Source organism: Muscardinus avellanarius (assembly GCF_963383645.1).
Source record: "Muscardinus avellanarius genome assembly, chromosome: 1".
NCBI classification, from domain to species: Eukaryota; Metazoa; Chordata; class Mammalia; order Rodentia; family Gliridae; genus Muscardinus; species Muscardinus avellanarius.
This window is the reverse complement of record NC_137786.1, coordinates 148,189,854-148,209,477: the sequence shown is the minus strand read 5'-3', so window position 1 is coordinate 148,209,477 and position 19,624 is coordinate 148,189,854.

Here is a 19,624-nt window from a genome sequence, read left to right as displayed (position 1 = left end):
GCATAGAATGTAAAGAACTTGTGTTTAGTGTATTTTCAAGCCATTAACAACAAAGTACTTTTAATAGAAAAATATTCATTTCTTTGTTATCATAACTAATTTTTCTGAAGTTGTTTTGAAATATATATAATTTTTCTTTATAAATACTCAGAAACATCATAATAAGCTTTACAGTGAGAGTTACAATCATCATATCTTTTCTTTTACTTTTTCAAAAATAATGTTATATGCTTTTATTGGTGCATTATAGTATCATATCATAATGTAAATCATGTTAACAGTGACACACATACACATAACACTTGCTGCTACCTCCTGCAGCCGCATTTTCCTCCTTCCAAATACAGAATACTAAGATTGCCATTAGCATATTCACATATGTATTCGTGGTGGATTGTAGTATTTTTATTATGAATCTCAGTCTCACCCCTCCCCTTCCCTTAAACCATCTCCCTGGCTCCACTGAGGTTTCGCCTTTATTATCTGGAGTCTCTCTGGTATCTCAATTACTCTCCAGCTTGTGCACATTGGAGAGAACATATGACCCTTCACTTTCTGAGACTGGCTACTCTCACTTAACATTATGTTCTCCAGATCTTTCTATGTTCTTGCAAATTACACTTAAAGAAAATAATCCTATCAAGAAATGGGCAATTGAATTGAATAGACACTTCACAAATGAAGAGATACAAATGGCCATTAGGTACATTGAAAATGTTCAACATCATTAGCCATCAGGGACATGAAAATTAGAACTACACTAAGATTCCATCTAAATCCAATCAGAATGACAATCATCAAGGAGTAAAAGTAAAGAAGAAAGAAAGAACTTACAAAATACTAAGAAAAAGATTCATATTGCAATATGTAAATTGATAACAGGAACAAAATTTATATTTCATTATTATTTCATAACATAAAATATTCCTTTATCATAAATTACTTATAATTTACAAAAATATAGAGGCAACATTTAGAAATATAGGTCATATACATTCTCGATAGCATAGCATTATAAATTTAAAACATTAATATATTATTTTAACCATTTACATTAGGAAATACCCAAAGGTATTAAGAACAGAATAAAAATTGTACTTTCATAAATTAATGATACTAGTAAAAATCTAATTCCAGATATTACTAGCTGTACAAAATTATTCATAGACTAGAATACAGAATTTACATTTCATTAGTATCTGTACAATATTATCCATAGACTATAATACAGATATTTCCATTTTTAAGAGTAAGAATATATAATAATTTATTATGAATAAAAGCATTATATACATTATGAGTAACTGAAAATAATTTAAATTTGTAACCTTCAGTGGAATATGAAGAAATCTAGATTGTATCAATTCAGAGGGATATTAGGCATTTAATTTTTCCATATGAAAATGAAGATAATGTATTAGTAGAATATTAAGTGGAAATGTAGACTATGGTATCATATGTTTAGTGTAAAACTTATGTGTTTATGTTAATATTTACATATACACATATGTGCATGTGCGTGTGTGTGTGTGTGTGTGTGTGTTTATATGGAGGGAAAGAGAGGAAGGAAGAAAGAAAGGTTGGTTAAAATGAAATCTACCAAATCATCAACCAATTTAAGTGAGTTACAGTTTTTTAGTTTCCAAACCACTTTTATTAGGCATAGAATAATTTTACAATGATGTATAGGAAATAACATATAACTCAGGCAATGTAAAATCTAAGATACTCTTTATAGAGCCAGGTGTGGTGGCACATGCTTGTAATCCCAGCATTTGGGAGGCTGAGACAGGAAGATCGGGGTTCTCAGCCAACCTCAGCTACTTTAGGCCCTCGGCAACTCAGTGAGACTCTGTTTCAAAATAAAGAATAAAAAATAGGGTTGGGGGTGTCACTTGGAGGGAGAATGCCCCTGAGTTCTATCCCCAATACTGCAAAAAAAATATTCTTTATAATGAAAGTATATCAGGATTCAAAAAAATATGTGATATTTCCTATATTTTCTTGTTATTAATATGAAATATTTCATAGAAACCATTGGAGCTATGGGTTTTGGGAAAAGGCCAAAAATAACTGCTTCTCATCATTTGGAAGTGTATTTACTGTCAGATGTTCCACAAAGAGACACAGTAAGATTCAAGGATAAAAACTTGAGAATATACTCCTAAGCTAAAAATTAAATCCTGGTAGACGGGTAATGAGAGTAATGAAGCCAACCAGTTGCTGATGGCATTCAATCCTTTGTTGAATTCTTGGCGCAAACAGTCACATTGTTATTGCCCTGTAGGGAGACAAATGAACATCTTGTTACAGAATGACTTATTTCCCAAGATCACCAACAATGCAACAGGCGGTTGAAAACCATGCCCTTCACACAAGTGACCGCTGATAAATGCTACGGGACAAGAAATGATAGAAGTTGTGCTCATATACTGTATCTCAAAACATCGTTTCTTCATTCTATACCATATTGGAGGAATAAGTCTGATAAGTAGTGCAAAACCACCATTTTTCCTTCTACTGCCTGAGAATGTGAAGCGCTAAGAAGCTTTTAGCTTCATCCAAAACCTCACACAGTTTTCCAGGTGCAGTGGTGTCTGCCTATAATCCTAGTACTTGAGAGACTGAGACAGGAATATCACAAGTTTGAGGCCAGAGTACAGTAACCTAGGGGGAGCCTGCTTCAAAATACAAAATAAGAAGGGCTATGGGTATAGCTCAAAAGTAGACTGTCCCAGGGTTCTAGCCCCAACACCATAAAATAAAATAAAATAACTCAAAGTTTAATCGTTCTAAGTTGTGACTTTTACAAATTCAACTTTGCTCAAGATTCTAAGGTGCAAGTTAGTCTATTAATATTCTCTATTCAATGGGAAAGTAGAATTCAATTTAAAATGGCATGTTTATAGGCATAATAGCATGTTTAATAATAAAATTTTGACATAAAAGCCAAAGCAAAGGTCATTTTAATGTGATTTTAAAATTTCCACTTTCTGAAGATTTAAAGTAAGTTTTTATGTCTTTCAAAATCCTTTCTTTTGTCAAACCCTATTTCTAATCTATCTTATCTCCACATTCCCATTACATCTGTTAAATTATTTAATTGATCAATAGTTTCATCCGTCGCCTGCATAATGATGAATTTCAATGGCATAGTCTGTTTTACACTAATGCCATGACAGCTGATATTTTTTCTCATTTTATGTGTTTTTTTCTATTATTTAGGAGTACTTCTATTTAACATTTTAAGGTAAAAATCATCCAGGCGTGGTGGTGCATGCTTATAATCCTGGGGCTTGGGAGGCGGAGACAGGAGGATCTCGCTGGTTCAGAGCCAGCCTCACTGGCTTAAGAGACCCTGCTTCCAAATTAAAAAAATATAAAATAGGTCTGGGAGTGTAGCCCTGAGGTAGAAGGGCTTCCAGGAACCCCAGTACCACAAATGAAATAAAATAAAATAAAATAAAATAAAATAAAATAAAATAAAAATCAAATGTGGCTATTTGTCTAAAGGTGTTTTATATAGTACAAAGTACTATAAATACATAGTAATGATGCTAAAAGTTAATGAATTATATTTTAATAACCATTTTAATCAGCAATACATTAGGTGCTTAAACATAAATTCAAAGAATAGATGTTTTCATGTTGATAAAATTGAAATTTTTCCAAAGTAAAATCACTTTGAAAAATGCATGCAATCACTTCTAGGAAAGATTTAAGCACATTGTCCAAATGGGAAATTAATGTTTATTTAGCAAAAACTGTATCTATTCGACTCTACTTCCACTAACTATAAAATAGCATGAATAAAAATTTTAAACCATAATAACCACTTCTATAAAAGAAGATGAATAAAAATAATCTTATCCTATAACCATTTCTATTTAATGTGTAGGACTGAGCTCCTTTTAAATATTTGCATTACCTGATATATAAAAAACACAGGTGAGTAGGAGGAGAAAAGCAGAGGTTTTGGAACAATGGTTTCCAATGAGACTCATTCACTTTGGAGTTTGTGTGGATCAAGTGAAAATGACAAGGGGACAGAGAAAGGAATTTGGAGCTCAGAAACAGATTTGGATTAGATATTTCAGATGAATGATGATGGTTAGATCATTGGTAGATAAGTTTGCCTTAAATGTATTTATATATTTATTTATTCATTTAATTTTATTTGTGCACTGTAGTCATACATCTTAATGGCGTACACGATGGTAGACACACTCATGCACACATCGCTCATTTAGCCCTTACTCGATTCCCACCCCTTTCCCTTTCCCTCCCTCCTTCTCATGTTTGGCTTAGTGATTGACTTTGATATGTTTGTGGATGAACATCATATACATTAGGGAACTTCCCTCTCCCCCACATCTCACTCAGGTCACCTTATTTGCTCATCTATGGTTTCTCCTTCCTCATCTAGAGTTCCTCCTATAATTCTTTTCCTTCCTAGGTTCCACATATTAGAGAAAGCATCCAATTTCTTAGTTTTAAGTTTTTAAAGAAATAATCAACCTCAGTTTCCTCATCTGTATTAATAACACCTATGGCAAACAGTTAACTTAGGATTTTTATAATGTTTAAAAATTATTCTATAACCATGTTATTTTTTAATTTTCAGAAAATCATCCAGTTTCTTATTTTTTTGTTACTGACTAATCTCACTTAATGTTCTCCAAATCCATCCATTTCCCTATAAATGACATAATTGTGTTTTTCTTTATGGCTGAGTAAAATTCCATTGCATACACATCCTATAGTTTTGTAATCCATTATTCTGTTGATGAACATCTTGGCTGGTTCCATAGTTTGGCAATTGTGAATTGTGTGGCTTTGAACATAGATATGCATGCATTAGTTTGGTAATTTGATTTCCATTGTTTTGCGTAGATACCCAGAAGAGTTATTGCTGAATCATATGATAGGTTTGTTCCCATTCTTTTCAGGATTCTCTATACTGTGTTCCAAAGTGGTTGCACTAATTTGCAGTCCCACCAACAATATATTAGAGTACCCACTTCTCTACATCCTCGCCAGCATTTGTTGTTTTTGTTTTGAATGATTACCGTTCTAGTTGAAGATAGATGAAATCTCAGGGTAGTTTTGAAATTTTTAAAAGAAGATCTGAGGGATATCTTTCAAAACCTCACCTTATAAAAGAGTGGCAGAGAGGGGTCAAGAAAGAAGATAGAGTGGTCTCAGAGGTGAAAGGACAAATGGTAGATGCTACTAGAGCCAAGGGAAGGTAGAGTTCAAAGGAGAGTGTCTCAAAGTGTCAAATATCAAAGAAGCCAGCATAAGATAAGAACTAGGCATTGTCCATTGCATCTGATATTAGAAAGTCTTTAGCAGCATTCACCCTAATAATTTAAATGGAATGAGAGAGACAGGAAACAGACTATGATGGATTGGAGAAGGAAGGGATGACTAAAAGAAATAGAGCTAAGACTCAACGTGATCATGTAAGAATCATATACTGGTTGATACAATAAAATATAGAGACAAATGAAGGCTCTTCCTCCCTTATTAATAGTGCACATTATCTTTTACGTTCCCAGGTAAAGAAGCCACCAAAAAAGAGGCAGAGGGGATAATTGATGGTGTAAGAATTCATAACATTCTGCCTCTAGAGGATATTTATGTAGTAAATATTTCTCTATTTACCTAGAATCTGGAGCCAGAGAAATCCAGGATTAATTTGTGGTGCTTACTAAGCACACCACTGTGCAGTGCTTGTTCCCTTATTTCAAAAAGAAAAAAAATATATTTTTATTGTCATAAAATACATATTTTTATTTTTTATTATGCATTGTAGTCATACTTCATTATTGAGTACAAGATAGTATAGGCATATATGCACACATCACTTATTTAGCCCTTCCCCAATTACTACTCTATTCTCCCCCCCTTCCTCCTTCATATTTCATATTTTTGAGGTACTGAAGATTAAATCCAGGAGCATTCTATCTCCAAGCTCCAACCACTGCCTTTAGTTTTATTCTTTATTTTGAAACAGGTTTTCACTAAGTTGTAGAGGGCCTCACTAAGTAGTTGAGGCTGGCTGCAAACCTGCAATTCTTCTGTCTCAGCCTCCCAAGTACTGAGATTGTAAGAGCCCACTTCCATGCCCAACAAGAAAAATAAAATGTATATATATATATATATATATATATATATATATATATATATATAAAACATAAGTAGACATTTAAAGTTTAAACAATAACAAAACTCTTCTAATGTCTTATTATTAGAATATACTGAATAGTATTTTTGTGCAGAAATAATTTACAAGTAAGTATTACCTTAGTAAACACTGTGCCAACCTAAACCATACTAGATGTTTATGATAAAAATTTTCTATTGTTTAAAGTTCTTCATTGAATGGCTATAGCTGTTATTGATTTGACTTATATTCTTTAAATTTCATTTTGTTTCAATTATTGTTTCTTTTTATTTTTCTTTGCCACTGGGCTTTTCTTTTAAATCTATTACTATTGTATACAATAACGTCCCATTGGCTAAAATTGGTGCCTGTTAATTCTCATGCTAATATTTATGCTTGAATGCTGTTTGTGACAAAATAAAATAACAACATTTATTTTACTCAACAACTCTAAGAAGTAGTATAGTGTTTTGAATTATTGCTTCCATCAATTTTCCTCCTTCCCACATGCAAAGTACAGAGCATTGCCAACCTCATAGTTTTAGTTTGACCAGGAGCCTTACCTTGATCAACAGAGGTGTGTAGATGCCAGGAGCTCACCATGAGGGGAGGCTGTCAGAAGCAAAACCCAGAGCTTTTCTCATTGACTTGAAAACTGCAAAAAGAAGCTGTGGCTTCTTTGTAGTTTCACTAACAATTAAATACTATACATTTCAAAGAGCCAAGAGAAAGGACTTCAAAATTCTTACCACAAGGAATGATCTATGTTTGAATAGATGGATCTGTTCGACCAGATTTAAATGTTGCATGATATTGCCAGTTGGGGTGACGCTACATTTGAATATTTGTAAAAGTATGAATATAGAATGGTTAACCTGGTCACTCATTTTTGTGAGGGGAAAGGGAAAGTGGGGGGGAGAGGGAGGGCACTAAGCACAGTGAATGTATGTATGCCATTTTTAACATGATCCACATAAAAATAAAAAATAAATTAAAAAAAATCCATGCAATAAATGTGTGAGAAAATAAAACATCAGTATACTCTGTTCTAGGCCAAATAAGACAAAATTTTGAACTAGGATCATAAGATAAATATTATCAATTAATTACTCCATTATTTATTTGTCTACTTAGTCACTAATTTAATCAATCATATGTGTATTAGTCAGTTTGGGTTGCTATAACATCATTTCACAGAACGAGTGGCCTAAGCAACAGAAACATATTTTCTCACAGTTCTGGAAGTGGGAAGTCCAAAATCAAAGTGCCAGCATGCTAGAATTCTGATAAGAGCTCTTTTTCTGGCTTAGACAATGCCACTGTCTCCTTATATCTTCATATGATAAGACAGAGAGAAAAGGAGAGGGAGAGGGAAAGAGGGAGAGGGAGAGGGAGAGACAGAGAGAGAGAGAGAGAGAGAGAGAGAGAGAGAGAGAGAGAGAGAGAGAGAGAGTTGATTTGTTCCTTCTTCACAGAAGGGCACCAATTCTTTCACAAGGGCTCTGCCTTCATAAATTTATCTAAACTTAATTGTGTGCCAAGGGCCCTGTTTCCAAATACCATCTCATTATAGGTTAAGACTTTAAAAAATTTGAGTTTTGTGGAGACATAATTCAGTTTATAGAAATTGCATATTTATCTCCTATATACATGGTATCTATTAGGCACTGGGTATATACTGGCAAACAAGAGTATCGAGTTCTTTGTTCTCATGGAGTTTTTAGTCTCCTGTAGGAAATCTAGAAAATAAAATAACATAGTTGAAAAATAATATTTTAGGGAAAATTTAGAGATTATGAAAACACATAAGAGGTATCCAAATTTCAAGTCAGAAGAATTCCCTGAACATGTGTCATGAAACTAAAACCTGGAAAATGAGTAGAGTTGAGCCAGGTGAAAGAACAGGTGTAGGAGCAAGAGCTAGATACAGGCAGAAGAAATGACACTTGTAGAATCCTTGAGTTAAAATAGAGCAAGGTGCAGTAACACTTAAAATAAAGAATTGCTCATCATATATTTTTGTATTATACATTCTGCTAGGGCAGATTGGTGAAAGATATTGGAGAGGTTAGTGATATCAGACCATATTGAGAGCTGATCTACACATGAATTATCAAACTCATGGCAATTTTAATTTCCTAGAGAAAAAAGAAAGCCTGTTACATTGAGTGCTAAGGCAAATTTATTCTCTATTAAACTGAAAACGAATTTTGAAAATAAAATTTCCCTCAGCAATTTAGCAAGACCCTGTTTCAAAATAAAAAAATAAAGAGCCAGGCTTGGTGGAATACACTTGTAATCCCAGTATTTGGGAGGCTGAGAGAAAAGGATCACAGGTTCGCAGCTAGCCTCAGCTACTTAGTCCCTCCGCAACTTAGGGAGACCTGTTTCAAAATAAAGAATATAAACTAGGTCTGGGTGTATAGCGCAGAGTTAGAATGCTTCTGGGTTCCACCCTCAGTTCCTAAATAAATGAATGAATGAATTAATTAATTAATTAAATGGGGATGGGGTGTAGTCCGAAGCATCAGAACACTCCTGGATTCAATATCCAGTAATACACACACACACACACACACACACACACACACACACACACACACACACGGAACTAGAAGTAACAGGCTTATGTAAGAGACCATAAACAAAATATGTTTAAAATACTGTAAGAGATGGAAGGGAAACCACAATGAATAAAAATGAACACTAGTTAAAATAGACATCTAAGTTTAATAAGTTACAAAAAGAACACTTTTTATATTAAATAAATGTAACAAAGCAGATTTTCAATGGATTGAATAGCAGGTAAATCATAATAAAAAAAAAAAAAACCCTTAGATAATTATGAGACATAGCACAGTAGATTGCCCAAAAGAGGGCGAGAAAGTAAAAACATAAAAGGATGTATCATATAAAAGGAAAGGCTTGAAACTTTTAAGACAGAATGAGCTGTGGTAAAAATTTCCAAGAAGAATTAAAGCTTGGGAAGACAATGGTGGTCCAATTCTGTGGGTGGAATGACCTCGGATTCCAGCAATAATAGATTAACATAATTTGAACTAATAAATCCCATGGAGGGAAACTCACAAAACAGGTCAAAATGCTGTGAAAAAAATTCATCTTGAAGGCAAAGTGCTAATGATGCCAGTGGCCCACTGTGAGTGTAAATGAGGTTAAGTTAGAAGTTCTGAGATTCTGAGAATGAACCCTGCGTTTTGAAATTCTTTTACCTATGAGTGTTTGGAACAGACCGAGCAAGACTTTTGGCAAGCTCTCGGAACTTGGAAACAACATCTGGAATCTAGGTAGAGACAGTGCCAGGAGCACAAAGCTCTTCCCTTTTGAAGAACTAAGCACTGGGAGTAGGAGAGGGCAAATGTAAACCAGTGCTTCCCCAGCTTTGAGCAAATGAATGAACTCTTAACTGTGCTGGGAATTGTGGCTCTTTGATTTTATATTATGGTGAATCGAGATTTCTAGTACCAGCAAGTGCCAGGACAAGAAAAATAATTATATGTGTGTGTGTGTCATATCATAAGATATTTATCATATGTATGTATTTATCATATGTGTGTATATTTATCATATGTGTGTATATTTATCATAAGATAAATATTATGATCCTCCTGTTTCAGTGTCCCAAGTACTGGGATTACAAGTGTGTGTCATCAAGCCCGGCTCTTTATTTTTTATTCTGAAATAGTGTCTCTCTAAATTGCTGAAACCTTCCTTCCCTTCCTTCCTTCCTTCCTTCCCTCTTTCTTTCTTCTTTTTTTTTTTTTCTTTCTTTCTTTGGAGGGCCTGGAGATGGAACCCAGGGGCATTCCACTTCCAAGCTACACTCCCTGCCCTATTTTGTATTCTTTATTTTGAAACAGGGTCTCATTAAGTTGCAGAGGGTCTCCCTAAGTAACTGAGGCTGTCTGCAACCACGATCCTCCAGTCTCAGCCCTCGAAAGCTTGGGATTACAAGTGTGCGCCACCATGCTCAGCAGAAAATTTTATTTTTAAAATTCATTTTCAGGGTCGGGCGTGGTGGCACATGCTTGTAATCCCAAGCTTTCAGGAGGCTGAAACAGGAGGATCACGGTTTGCGGACAGTTTCAGCTACTACTTAGGCCCTCTGCAATTCGGTGAAACCCTGTTTCAAAATAAAAAACGCCCCTGAGTTCCATCCCCAGTACCACAAAAAATTAAAAATATATATATTTTCAACTTAATTTGCAATATAAATTATTATAAATATATTTTTCTAAAAAAAGAAAGTTTCATCTTGAAACATTTTTCAAGATACTACCTATGTTCTACTTTTATTTCTATCTATATTATTTGTAGTCATATTATTATTATACCTTATTATTTTACCTATATTGCTACCTATATTCTTTCTTCAAATATAATTTCCAACATACTATAAAGATTGAAAGAGATAATATAAAGAGAAACCAGCAAAAATATGAGAAATAAAAAGATACCCTCAAAGTCATATTCAAATGGGCACATATATTAAATACAACCAATATTATTATGTGAAAAGATATAAGAAAAATTTAAATTGGCAAACATCTGGGACTCAAAAAACTAATACAGCATATTTGAAGAAACAATCAAGCAAAACTCATAAAACTAAGAGTTCAGTGTGTAAATTTTTTAGCAGATTTCACACAGCAGAAGAAAAAAATTAGCGACCTTGAAGGTAAGTCAGAATGTACCACATAGAGTGATAATGAAAAAACAAAACAGCAAAAATTACTGTGAGAAGGCAGGTATGTCTAATTGGTGATCCACAGAAAGAGTAACAGAACAACTGAAAAAAGCAGTATTTTTGAGATAATCGCCTAATTTTCTTGAAATGATTACATGAGACACATAATACAAGAATCCATTGAAGAAGCTCTATAAACCTTGAGAATAAAAAATTGTAAATGAGCCGGGAGTGGTGGCGCACGCTTGTAATCCCCATGCTTGGGAGGCAGAGACAGGAGGATCGCGCAGGTTCAAAGCCAGCCGCGCTAGCTTAAGAGACCCTGTTTCCAAAAATAAAAAAGTATAAAATAGGTCTGGGAGTGTAGCCCGGCGGTAGAAGGGCTTCCAGGAACCTCAGTACCACACACACACACAAAAAAAATTAAAAATGAAATATAGCATAGAAACATCATAGTATTTTATAAAAACGAAAGACAATGAGGAAAATCTTAAAAAACAACTCAGCAAAAAATGTATTCGTTTTTTTTAAAAAATTAGTTTATTTCTGAAAAGAAAGTATTAAAATGATATTTTCACCCAAAATTTCACACACATAAAATACAATAGAATAAAAGTGCTGCCAGGCACGGTGGTACATGCCTGTAAATCCACTACTTGGGAAACTGAAACTGGAAGATCACAGGTTCGAGGAAAACCTCAGCAAGTAGTGAGACTCTCTTAAACCTAGTAAGACTCTGTTTTCAAATAATAAATAAAATCAGGCTGGAGGGTGTAGCTCTAAGTTAGAATGCCTCTGGGTTCAATTCTCAGTACTACAACAGGAAAGGAAGGAAGGAAGGAAGGAAGGAAGGAAGGAAGGAAGGAAGGAAGGAAGGAGTAAAAGTAAGAGAAAACAAAAGAAAACAAAAAAAGAGAGAAAAGAAAGAAAAGTACTCAGGAAAACAAGAGTGAGCATATTATTCACAAACACACATGTCATAAATGAAATGCAAAAAGACTTTCCCTGATGATTGCATATAAAAGTTAAAGAACTGGAGATGATTATGATGTGTGTGTGTGTGTGTGTGTGTGTGTGTGTGTGTGTGTGTGTGTGTGTGTTATTGGAGATGGAACGCAGGGACTTTATACCTCTAAGCTAACTCCAGCTCTGTTTTTTGTTTTAATTTGAAACAGGGTCTCACTAGTTGCTGAAGGCCTATCTAAGCTGCTGAGGCTGGCTGAAAACCTATGATCCTCTTGTCTCAGCCTTTCAAGTATTGGGATTACAAATATGTATCATCATGCCTACCTATGAATTATTTTAAAAATACAAAGTAAATAAACTGATGGATGAAAATAAAATTTGATGATTTTTTTAAACAGTATTTCTTTAAAAGTACCTCACATCCCCTAATTGGACTAAGTAGCATTTTGACACAAAGCAAGAATTCTATACAAACAAAAATGTTTTCTTCTATACACTAGTCCCCCCAAAATGGAATAGGAAATCAATGTTATTTTCAAAGGATTTAAAATACCAAAATAGTTATTAATAACTTCAATAAATTATGACAGTTTTCAAGAATAATGGCAAAAATATATGAGATAAATTATAAACCTAAAACATTTATTAAATGAAATGTGGAAGACCTATTGACTGAAACTCCCCAAATTCTCAAGAGAAATTGAAGACATTCTAAAATGAAATACAATTGTTGTGGGTTCAAACATTAAACTCAATATAAACCAATAAACATGCAAACATTTTTGCTCCAGGTTAAAATTGACAGTGCTTGATTAATTTAGTAGAACCCAAGAAGACATAGAGCAGCCAAATCATCTTCAGCAAGAAGAATAAAGCTTAAGGTCTTATATAAAGCAACATGCACCAATCGATTGTGATGTTGGGATAGAATGACAATTAGACCAATGCAATTTAATAGAATCCATATATATATGAACAGTTACACAACTACTTGGTATTTTGCTTAAGTATCTATACCATCAAATTAGAGAAATAATTCATTTTTCAAGATACATTTACTTGAAAAAGTAGACTCAAACTTAATTTTCATTTGTCTATACATTTATCATTGTTATGCCATTCATGGGCACAGTATTGAATGATAAAATATATAAAAGATACAAATAAAAAAAACAGAAACTCAGAAATTAGATTTTAGAAATATATAAAATGAGTTGCCATCTAAGTAAATTTCAAAAATAAATAAAGCCGGGCGTGGTTGTAATCCCCGCACTTGGGAGGCGGAGACAGGAGGATCGCGCAGGTTCAGAGCCAGCCTCGCTGGCTTAAGAGACCCTGTTTCCAAATTTAAAAAGTATAAAATAGGTCTGGGAGTGTAGCCTGGAAGTAGAAGGGTTTACAGGAACCCCAGTATCACGATAAATAAATAAATAAATAAAGGCACTATGTTTGGGGACATCTATAAATAAATGAATACATAGGCAAAATCATAAATAATACAGACCTCTTTCTGTTTCTAGTGTGATATAACCAATCACTCAAAACTGTGATAACTTGAAATAATGTATCATTTTCAGTGTCTGCATTTTGTGGGCTAATTGGATTCACTTGAATCATTCATACCTAGATTTTTCAAGAGACTACTGTAAGTACAGATTGGTGGAAGTCACTAGGAAATTTAGAGCCTCAATGCTCCCTGGTCTGTTTCTTCTTATGATGACCCATGCTTTAGCATCTTTCCATGAGATTTAGGCTCTTCATAGCATGGTGATCTCAGTGTTGTTAGGCCTTGTATAAGATGACTGGCTTTCAAAAGTCAAGAAATAATCACTGCCCTGAGCTTACAGAACACATCTATTATTGGTCAAAGCAGTTATAGAGGTAGCTGGATTCATAAAGAAAGAGTAATAAACTCCACTCATGATGGCAGGGTCTACAAGACCACAATTAAGAAGCACGTGTGATATGCAGAAACTTACTAGGACCCTTTTAGAGAATATAATCCACCACACACCTATTTCAGGCTAATACTGATCACAGAGGAGGCAGGAAGGTGAGAAATTAAGTCGGCAATGTTGAAAGAAGAACTTTAACTCCATCCACACTGTTCTATTTCTTTAAAAATGAAGTATCTGGAGAAAGCATGACAGACCAGCTTATGGATTTTCATGAACATGTATTATATTACCCTCATAATGTGTTATGCATTTTTATATTTTCTAAAAAAGTATTCAATGTTTTAGAAAAAAATACTACATTTTTCAAAAAGTGGAGGAAGCTCTGTATCTGATGTGTCATATTATAATATATTTAAAAATTTTAATTAGGGGATTTTAAAAACATACTTAAACTTGTTAGATTACCTTTTCTAGCAAACAAAAGGTAATCCTATTTAAAAATAATACAAATATGAAAAAATGTTCAACATTAGCAGTTGGAGACATACAAATCAAAACTACTCTGAGAAGCTCGGTGTGGTGGTGCATGCTTAAAATTACAGCATTTGGGAGGCTGAGACAGGAGGATGGTGGTTTGCAGACAGCCTCAGCTACTTATTGAGGCTCTTTGCAACTCAGACCCTGTTTCAAAATAAAGAACAAAAAAATAGGGCCAGGGGTGTCACTTGGAGGAAGAATGACCCTGGGTGTCATCCCTAGTACCAAAAAATAAATAAAAAACCACACTGAGAATAAATAAAAAACCACATCTAAACCCAATCAGAATACACATCATTAAAAAGTCAAACAATAGCCGGGCATGGTGGGGCAGGCTTGCAATCCCCGCGCTTGGGAGGTGAAGACAGGAGGATTGTGCAGGTTCCAGGCCAGCCAGGCTGGCTTAAGAGACCCTGTTTCCAAATAAAAATATAAAAATAGGTCTGGGAGTCTAGCTCGGAGGTAGAAGGGTTTCCAGGAACCGCAGTACCACCAAAAAAATAAAAAAGTCAAACAATAAATGTTGGAGAGGATATGGGGAAATAGGAGCTCTACTAAACTGTTGATGAGATTGCAAATTAGTTCAGCCACTATAAAGATCAGAGTGGAGAGTCCTTAAAAAACTGTAAATAGATCCACCATATGATCTGGGTAGACCACTCCTGGATATCTTTCCAAACAGGTTGAAACCAAAGAGCTAAAGTAATATATGCAGACCTATGTTCATAGCAGCACAACTCATAATAGCTAAATTATGGAACAAACCTTGGTGTCCATCCACAGATGAATGGATTACAAAATATGGCAAATTTACACAATGGAATTCTACTCAGCAATAAAAATCAAAATTATACCATTTGCAAGTATTTATACATTAGGATCTAGAGAACATTATGTTAAGTGAGATTAGCTAATCACAGAAAGTGAAGGGTAATATGTTTACTCTAATATGCACAAGCAAGAGGGACTCCAGATAATGGAGGAGAAAACTCAGTGGAGCCAGGGAAGAGACCTAAGAAAAGGGGAGGAGGAAGAATAAGATTCTATAATGGAAATACTTCCACTGACTATGTGTACATATATGAGTCTATCAACATTAGTCTCTGTACTGTGTTTTGGGAGGGGCTAATGGCGAGGTGGAGGGGGCACACAAAGAGCTATGCACATGTATGCCATTACCAACATGATTTACATTATGTGAAACTATAATGCACCAATAAAAGCACATTAAAATATAGAAGCATATCCTTTGTAATACACTTTATCAAATATGGTTCACTGATTCTTTTTTTAAAATTCTTTTAATAAAGTTACATTAAATGTACTATGAAGTTGATAAAATTAAAATAAATTCATGCTTTGCATTCCTTAATTATAAAGATATAACTGCAACTTAAGTGTGCATTCTTATTTGGAACATTAGTCATTAGCTGATTTTACTGTTTTATCATTCTTTAATTCATTAATTGCTGTGAGAGGTAAAAACATCACACAACCCAGTAGAAAATAAAGACACAATGCCAGTGAAGGGTATTGTAAAACATGACTGGCATTTTAATCACTCATTGGATATATAAAAATGTAGAACTATTCAATCAAAAATGCTTCTAAATGTCACTAGTTCTGGGAAAAGGAGTTGGTCATCCTCTAAATTTCTTTCCTGATCTTCACTGCAATGTTTTATTTGCCACTTAATCTAAAATCAATTGTAAGGACACAGTGTGATTTTTTATGTCAGGCACGCAGAGTCCTGAGGACACTGGTTTAAGAAGGGCCCATGTAGGTAACTATTTTATTCTCATGGAATCCTCTAAAGAGATATACAATACTTGTTGGTCAAATGCATATGGAATGTCTTCTTTAAATTTGGAAAATCCTAAACCAGGCGTGGTGGCACATGTTTATAATCCCAGCATTTGGGAGGCTGAGACAGGAGGATCACAGTTTGCAGCCAGCCTCAGCTACCTAGTGAGGCCCTTTGCAACTCAGAGGTAGAATGCCCCTGGAGTCTATCCCCAGTCCACCCCCCAAAAAATACAAAAACAAATAAATTTGGGAAATGTTGTTTATATTCCTCCCCCATGCAGTATACAAACATATAGTCACAAATTTTGGGCAACCAAGACATAAAAAATTAGCAGCTATTTTTTTTTTTTTTGGCTGGTCTGGGGATGGAACCCAGTGACATGTTAACATCACAGCATAGGGACTTTGGTATCAAGTGTGACTTTTTTTTTTTTTTGTGGTACTGGGGTTCCTGGAAGCCCTTCTACCTCCGGGCTACACTCCCAGACCTATTTTATACTTTTTTAAAATTAGAAACAGGGTCTCTTAAGCCACTGCGGCTGGCTTCGAACCTGCGTGATCCTCCTGTCTCTGCCTCCCAAGTGCGGGGATTACAAGCGTGCGCCACCACGCCCGGCGATGTCAAGTGTGACATTTTATGTAAACAGATTTTGTAATTTTTTCCAACTAATTTTTTAAATTCAGTCCTCTTTTTTTTGTAAACTCGGTATCTAATTACAGTACACTGCTCTGTTTGAATGAGGTGATTACTACAACTTCCTCCTCCAGCAATTTTTATTTCAAAATCAAGCATCTATATTTTTCCCAGTCAGCATGACTTATCACTATCCTTACTATCTTGATTAAACTTTTTTTACCCAAATATGTAAAGTCTTCATACTCCTAACATCATCATATTTTCCATTTTTATTAAATATACTGTAACCCTTTTCAGTATGGAAGGGAGACTAGCTGACAGTTTGGGGGACCTCAAGTATCAGTCTCCAGGTAGACAGCACAGGTAAACTTTGAAGAGATTAATTTCCTATTATAATTTTACTCATATTCTGTTTGCCACCTCTGGTGTTAGAGGTGGTTGTCACTGGAACTTAATAGGTTAGCTGTCTATGATATTTAATTGTTAGTCATTACTGGTTCCTGATTAAATACTAACTTAAAAAAAAGAAAGGTTACTACAAGTGAGCATATTCAAGTGACACTTTTAAAAATATGTTCAGTATCATCAATTATAAAGGATCTCAAGGAAACATCATTGCATCTTTAATGTAGTAAACTTTGTAACAAAATAACTAAATTGTTACAAGTATAAGCCATTGCAGTGTCTCTTTTACTAGTAGAAATACAAATTGGTAATACCACTCTCAAATTTTTGGAAAATACTACTTGTTTCAGAGTCATTCATTATTCTGAGCACTGGAAGGAAGAAAAGGGGAAGGAATAGGTTGTGATGAGGAAAGGCTCAGTGAGTGCTATGATGTATGATTATAACGCACCAATAAAATATATATATATGTATGTATATAAATACATATATATGTATACATATATGCTTATATATGCATAGGCTGGGCATGGTGGCACATACTTGTAATCCCAGTACTTGGAAGGCTGAGACAGGAGGATCACAGGTTTATGGGCCTGTGAGGCCCTCCTCAACTTGGTGAGACTCTGTTTCAAAATAAAAAATAAAACATAGCATTAGGATGGAGCCCTGAGGCAGACTTGGATTCAGTTCTCAATATATATATACCACATGATATATATATATATACCATAGCTTTGTAGTTTTATGTACTCATCTATTTTATTTTTCTGTTAATATTCCCGTATTTTATTTTTATTTTATTTATATTATCTATTTAATTTTATTGTGTTTATTTCCCCACTCACACGCATAAAAGAATGATCAGGTTTATAGTATTAATGACATTTCATCAAATGTAAGATGGATAAATAATTGTGGTACAGTTACAATATGGAAAACCATGTATCTATATTCAGAGTGTGGTTCCCAGGCCATCAACATCAGTGACACCTGAGAATCTGTTAATTCTTCAAGTTTATAGGCCTACTCCAGACTTACTGATTTGGAGAATCTAAAGGTGGGAGTCCAGGTTTCTACCTGAGTGCTCAGGCAGAGGCAACATTTCAATAATTATGATGAGAGAATTTGGAAGTATTTTTCATCAGTTGTGAAAAGTTGTTCTTAATGGAATTAAAAGAGATAGTCCAAGATAATCCATGATCAAGTCCTAAGAGAATTCCAGCTCTCTAATATACACAGTTCCAATCCATGTGCACTAGAGAAATGGGTTTTTCCATTGAGCTATAGTTTCTAATAAAATTGTGTTGTATGGATTAAGTAAAATAACATTATGAAAATAATAAGGTTTAATACAGATCAGCCCCATTCCCTCTTTATGCAGTATCAAAAAAATACAAGAATTGTAGGGCAAGCTTTTTATTCAAAAGGCAAACATTAACATCCTCATTATCACCTTCATTATCACAAGCAAAAGTGATGATGTGCCAGACCTGGTGGCACACATCTCTAATCCTAACTACTGGGAGGATGAGGGAAGATGGTCATAAACTTGAAGAAAGCCTGGGCAATTTAGCAATACCTTGTCTCAAAATGAACTAAGAAAAAAGGACTACAGATGTAGCTCAGTATTAAGAGCATGCCTAGCATGTGTGAGGCCCTGGGTTGTATCTGCCATATTGGGAAAAAATTGATGTATGATCATTGTGTATGAGATGCTTTCTCAGCCTTTTGCATGTGATAATTCTGTTATTAATTCCACTTTACACATGAGAAAACTAAGGCCCAGAAAAGTTGCTAGCTTGACATGTCCTTGATTACACAGCTAGTAAATGATGTACAATGTTAAGAATACAAGTTTTAGGACCCTAGGGGCTAAAAGAAAATTCTGTATCCTTTTCTTCATTATCTATATATTTGGCTATATATGTTTGCTTTTAATCTAAGTCTCACTGAGCAAGATATAGTCAAATAAATGTCAGTAAGACAATCTAGTCTTCCATGGCACTCACATCCTAGAGGTGACAGTTATATTAATGCAGTTGAACCAATAAATGTTATGCTGTGATGTGTTCTATGTAATTGTGAAAAACTCATAGAGTTAATTGTGATGAAGGGTCACAAGGCAAAATCTTTCTAAGAAACAGAACCAGCAAATGCAAATATTTAGAATCTAGCAAAAAAAAATCTTATTTTAGGCAACTTTGATTTACAATAGAGTAATAAGAACATGAAGTAAAAAAAGGTAGTCACATGATGAGGTGGAAAGGTAATTAAAGGTCAAATCTAGACATGTGTATCAGTTTTGTGACTTTCTCCTAAAAATTGTGTAGAATTTCTGAAATATTTTCATCATGGCAATAATGTGATTCGTGAGGAATTCTGTAATATCTTTCAGGCATTGTTGTGGAAACACATTAGGAGGGATAGTGGAAAGAATTGGGAAAATATTTCATACATAATGATTAGAAATGTGTGGAAATTATAAACATTTTTTTTTT